At 44.2% G+C, this 6,000-nt stretch overlaps 1 protein-coding gene across 3 annotated transcripts in view; it reads right to left on the bottom strand.

Annotated features, from left to right (window-relative positions):
• LOC134949281 (cytochrome P450 2C23-like) overlaps positions 1-6,000 on the bottom strand; it is a 33,789-nt gene that overhangs the window by 14,494 nt on the left and 13,295 nt on the right. The window lies entirely within an intron of this gene.

The raw sequence follows: 6,000 nt of genomic DNA, 5'->3' as shown, positions 1-6,000 counted from the left end.
AGCATGAGGAGATCGGCAGGGTTTCGGAGCTGCAGGGAGCGTGAGGAGATCGGCGGGTCCCGTAGCTGCAGGGTGCGTGAGGAGCAGAGTGGCAGGTCCTGTAGCTGCAGAAAGCGTGAGGAGCAGAGTGGCGTGTCCCGGAGTTGCAGGGAGGGTGAGTAGTAGAGCGGTGGGTGATGTGTCCTGGAGCTGCAGGTAGTGTGAGACACACACTTACACTCTCACTCTCGCTCTCTCCTGGCTACCTGGCGCAGTGTGTATATGGGGCTACCTAGCACAATGTGTATAATGGGATACCTGGCACAGTGTGTATATGGGGCTACCTTGCACAATGTGTATTTGGGGCTACCTGGTGCAGTGTGTATATAGGGCTACCTGGTGCACTGTGTATATGGGGCTACCTTATGCAGTGAGTTTATGGGGCTACCTGGCGCAGTGTGTATATGGGGCTACCTAGCACAATGTGTATAATGGGCTACCTGGCACAGTGTGTATATGGGGCTACCTAGCACAATGTGTATATGGGGCTACCTGGCAGAGTGTGTATATAGGGCAACCTGCCGCAATGTGTATAAGGGGTTCTACTGAGATGTAATGTGTGTAATAGGCTCTAACTTGGCATAATTCAGGTTGCTGCTGCAGTTAAGGTGATGAGTTGGGGTCTGAGGAAGGTGATGGCTGAGGTTGGTGAGGGGGTTGTGGCTGAAGAAGGTGAGGGGGCTGTTGCTGAGAAAGTTAAGGGGGCTGGGAGCTGAGGATGGTGATGGAGCCGTGGCTGAGGAAAATGAGGGTCTAGGGGCTGAGGAAGGTGATGGGGGCTGTGTCTGAGGAAGGTGAAGGTGTTTGAGCATATATGGTGGGGGAGCGCCGCGACATGAGCTTGCTCAGGGTTCTATGGCTGCACGCTACGCCTCTGGTAAGAAGAACACCTGTACTACTTCAACTGAGCAAATGACTGTCCAACAGTCCTTTGCGAGGAAGATGAAATATGACAGCAGTCATCCTGTTGCAAAGCGGATAACTGAGGCCTTGACAGCTATGTTGGTGTTAGACATGCGTCCGGTATGCACCATTAGTGCAGTGGGATTTAGACAATTGATGGAGGTAGTGTGCCCCGGTACCAAGTCCCATCTAGATTCCACTTCACTAGGAAAGCGATTCCTGGACTCTACAGGGACATTATGAAAAGTGACCTCAGTGTACTGAAAAATGTGGTTGTACCCAGTGTCCACTTAACCACGGACAAGTGGACAAGTGGAGCAGGGCAAACTAAGGACTACATGACTGTGACAGCCCACTGGGTAGATGTATTGCCTCCCGCAGCTACAACAGCAGCTGCACCAGTAGCAGTATCTCACAAATGCCAGCTCGTCCCTAGGCAGGCTACGCTGTGTATCACCAGTTTCTGTAAGAGGCACACCGCTGACAGCCTTTTACGGAAACTGAGAGACATCATCGCACAATGGCTTACCCCACTTAGACTCTCCTGGGGATTTGTGATATCGGACAATGCCACTAATATTGTGCGTGCATTACATCTGGGCAAATTCCAGCATGTCCCATGTTTTGCACATACAATTAATTTGATGGGGCAGAATTTTTGAGAAATGACAGGGTCGTGCAGGAGATGCTGTCGGAGGGCCAAAAAATTGTGGGCCACTGTCGATATTCAGCCACTGCATGCCACTCCTAGATGGGCCATTTGTTAGTGCCGCACACTTGGGTCACTTAGCTTAGTCATCCAGCTACCTCATTGCACCTCTTTTACTTCTTTGCAAGATGTGCTGTTTGGGGCCTAGTTATTTAAGTGCCATCCTGTCTACCACTGCAGTGCCACTCCTAGATGGGCTAGGTGTTTGTGCCGCACACTTGTGCAGCTTAACTTAGTCATACAGCTACCTCATTGCACCTCTTTTACTTCTTTGCATGATGTGTTGTTTGGGGCCTAGTTTTTTTAAGTGCCATCCTGTCTGCCACTGCAGTGCCACTCCTAGATGGGCCAGGTGTTTGTGGCACACACTTGTGTCGCTTAGCTTAGCCATCCAGCTACCTCATTGCACCTCTTTTCCTTCTTTGCATGATGTGCTGTTTGGGGCCTATTTTTTAAATCTGCCATCCTGTCTACCAAAGCAGTGCCACTCCTAGATGGGCCAGGTGTCTGTGCTGCACACTTGCTTGTGTTGCTTAGCTTAGTCATACAGCTACCTCATTGCACCTCTTTTACTTCTTTGCATGATGTGCTTTTTGGGGCCTAGTTTTTTTAAGTGACATCCTGTCTGCCACTGCAGTGATACTCCTAGATCGGCAAGGTGTTTCTGCAGCACACTTTTGTTGTTTAGCTTAGTCATCCAGAAACCTCTGTGCAACTTTTAGGCTTAAAAACAATATTGTGAGGTGTGAGGTGTTCAGAATAGACTGGAAATGAGTTGAAATGAATGTTATTGAGGTTACTAATACCGTAGGATCAAAATTACCTCCAAATTCTGTGATTTTAGCTATTTTTATGGTTTTTTCCCCCAAAAATTATCCAGATCCAAAACCAAAACCTGAAAGAGTTATTTTGGCAAAACCTATCCAGATCCAAAACACAAAACACGAAAAGTGCCCGCCACACATCTCTAATATATATAGTGCCAAACTTTATCATATTATATATATATATATATAGACAAGCATGGAGGCGCGGCACTCAGCTTCTCAGCAAGTAAAGCGACGGACACGTTTTGCCGATGTCAACGTTTCAATGTGTATTCACATTTTCGTCAGGACAGAGAATAAAACAAAATGACATACCTTTTATAGCCAAACACCATGTGCACTGCAGCCGTGGGGAACGGGACCAAACACCCGCCCCCTGGTCGCCCGATGCTGACGTCATCCGTAGATGACTGTTCAGACGTGATTACCATCACCATAGTTACTAAAAAACAAAGCACATAACACAATGACTGGACTGTGATATATAGGTTCAGGATAATTTTGGAATAAATATTAGTTCAAGCTAATAACGCTAATAAGCGATCATATAATATATGATAACTGACTCGTCGCAAGAGGCGGGTAGTTCCACTAGCGATTGTGACCAAGTACAGAGTGGCAGTGACCCTTTAGGTGTCCGCAGCGGTTCAAGAACCAGGAAAACTCCTGTCACCGCAAGCGCAGATTCACGAGACGAGGGCGTCAAACAGAGAGGAAGAGGAAGAGTGGGTCGCCCACCCCTATACAAAAAGACCTAATTTTCAATTTGTCATCACACAAGCTTTCAGATGGAGAATACAGTCTCCTCAGCAAAGGACTTTCATTCGTCCCTACTTCAGATTTCGACCAACTAGAATGGAATATAGAAAAATATGAACTCTCCAGAAAACTTCGTTTGAGTGAACATTTTAAGGATCAGATTCCAGCATCTCATTTTTCAATTCCACAACAGTTGAAACAGTTTCAGCCGCCTTCTTCATTTGACCCTATGTCTAATAATGCATCCATAAAAACTTTTATCCGGACATTGGACTTAGAAGTTCATCAGGGAATTTCTTCTTCTCCTAATAGTCACCCTAACTTAACAGTAAGGGAACGACAGGCATTAAAATCCCTTTCTCGTAATAAATCATTAATTATAAGGCCAGCGGATAAGGGAGGGGCAATTGTATTGCAAGATGCCCCCGATTATCATGCTGAGATTATGAGACAATTATCTGATACTCAAGTTTATCAGAAATTGTCTGGAGATCCCACTAAGCAGTGTTGTGATAAATTGCAAGTAATCTTACAACAGGCAGTTGCCTCAGGTTTTCTACATGAAAAAATTAAAGAGGTATTATGTCCACCATTCCCGTTGGCTCCGGTATTTTACACCATACCGAAAATACACAAGGGGATGTCCCCCCCTCCCGGCAGACCTATTGTTTCTGCCCGAGGTTCTCTTTTTCAGCCGGTGGCTGTATTTCTAGATTCTTTACTCCAACCTTTGATTAAAAAGGAATTTACTTTCCTCTTAGATACCACCTCCTTTTTGAACAAATTACAGGATATTCATTCTATTCCCCCTAATAGCTGGATGGTCTGTGTAGACGTAGTAAATCTTTATACCTCTATTCCCCATGACATGGATATAGCTGCAGTTAAATCGTTCCTATCTGTGAAAAGCACCTTTGATGGTAATGCTATTGAAGTGATTGCGTCATTGTTTGAATTATTACTATATAACAATTTTTTTCTGTACAATAACGATTTTTATTTACAGGTAAAAGGGTGCGCAATGGGCAGTTCAGTGGCCCCTGCGTACGCCAATATTTTTATGTTTTCCATTGAATATGCTTTATTTTTCTCAGATCCAGTTATTTTTTCTAAAATAGCATTATATACCAGATTTATAGATGATATTTTTATTTTATGGCACGATGATATATCAAGCTTGCAGAATGTATTGATTCAACCTAATTCTACTGAAGGCCCAATAAAATTTACTTATACTTGTAGCCAACAAAGCATTAGTTTTTTGGATGTTAATTTAACTATAGCCGATGACAAATTGGTTACCAATTTGTTTATAAAGGCCACAGATAGAAATACCCTGCTGCAAGCCCAAAGTTGCCATCCACGCCCCCTCATTAACGGCCTTCCATATTCACAGATGGTTCGTATTTACCGTATTAACAGTGATAGGACCACAGCTGAGAAAGAAATTGACATCTTGATTAGTAAATTACTGATTAGAGGGTATAAAAATGATAAATTGCAAGAGGCCAAAAATACAGTAATGTCTCTAGATAGGAATGTATTATTAAATAATTCATCAAGCGACTGTAGTAATATGGCCTCTAAATTTCCGTGGGTCAATAAATATCATTCTTCTTCAGCCATGGTTAATAGGTCAGCAAACAAATGGTGGCCTCTAGTTCAAAATGATGAAGCTATTGCAATTAACCAGCGTCGGCTTATGCCCTGTTATAAAAGAGGACGTAACCTTAGGGACATCCTTGTTAAAACAAATTCCAATTTTCCAAAAAAAGGTGTACTTTCCACCTTTATGGATAATAATAGAGTGGGGTGTTTCAGATGCACTTGTGTCACCTGCCAATTCATGCTGACAGGTGACACATTCTCTCACCCACATTCAGGCAAAATTTATAAAATTAGATATTACTTTAATTGTAATTCTACTTATGTAATTTATCAGATATTGGCCCTCATTCCGAGTCGTTCGCTCGGTAATTTTCTTCGCATCGCAGCGTTTTTCTGCTTAGTACGCATGCGCAATGTTCGCACTGCGACTGCGCCAAGTAATTTTGCTATGAAGATAGTTTTTTACTCACGGCTTTTTCTTCGCTCCGGCGATCGTAATGTGATTGACAGGAAATGGGTGTTACTGGGCGGAAACACGGCGTTTTATGGGCGTGTGGATAAAAACGCTACCGTTTCCGGAAAAAACGCGGGAGTGGCTGGAGAAACGGAGGAGTGTCTGGGCGAACGCTGGGTGTGTTTATGACGTCAAACCAGGAACGACAAGCACTGAACTGATCGCAGATGCCGAGTAAGTCTGAAGCTACTCTGAAACTGCTAAGTAGTTTCTAATCGCAATATTGCGAATACATCGTTCGCAATTTTAAGAAGCTAAGATTCACTCCCAGTAGGCGGCGGCTTAGCGTGTGTAACTCTGCTAAAATCGCCTTGCGAGCGAACAACTCGGAATGAGGGCCCTTATGCCCTTGTGGCCTCTGCTACATTGGCAAAACCATTTGTAAATTCAAACTTCGGATGGGACAGCATCGGGCAGCCATCAGAGCTGCCCTTCTTACTGGTAAAAGCGACCAGCCGGTCGCGAGACATTTTTTAGAATATAAACACCAGTTAAATACTTTACGTTACAGGATGATTGATATGATCCCCGCTGACATCCGAGGTGGCAACAGGGGGTTAAAACTATTGAGACGAGAGGCTGAGTGGATACACCGGTTAGATGTTATTAGCCCTAGAGGTTTGAATGAGAACATCGCTTAT

The sequence above is a fragment of the Pseudophryne corroboree genome, chromosome 8, assembly GCF_028390025.1.
Source record: "Pseudophryne corroboree isolate aPseCor3 chromosome 8, aPseCor3.hap2, whole genome shotgun sequence".
Classification (NCBI taxonomy): domain Eukaryota; kingdom Metazoa; phylum Chordata; class Amphibia; order Anura; family Myobatrachidae; genus Pseudophryne; species Pseudophryne corroboree.
The sequence above is the reverse complement of the archived record's forward strand: the minus strand, read 5'-3'. Positions and strand labels throughout refer to the sequence as shown.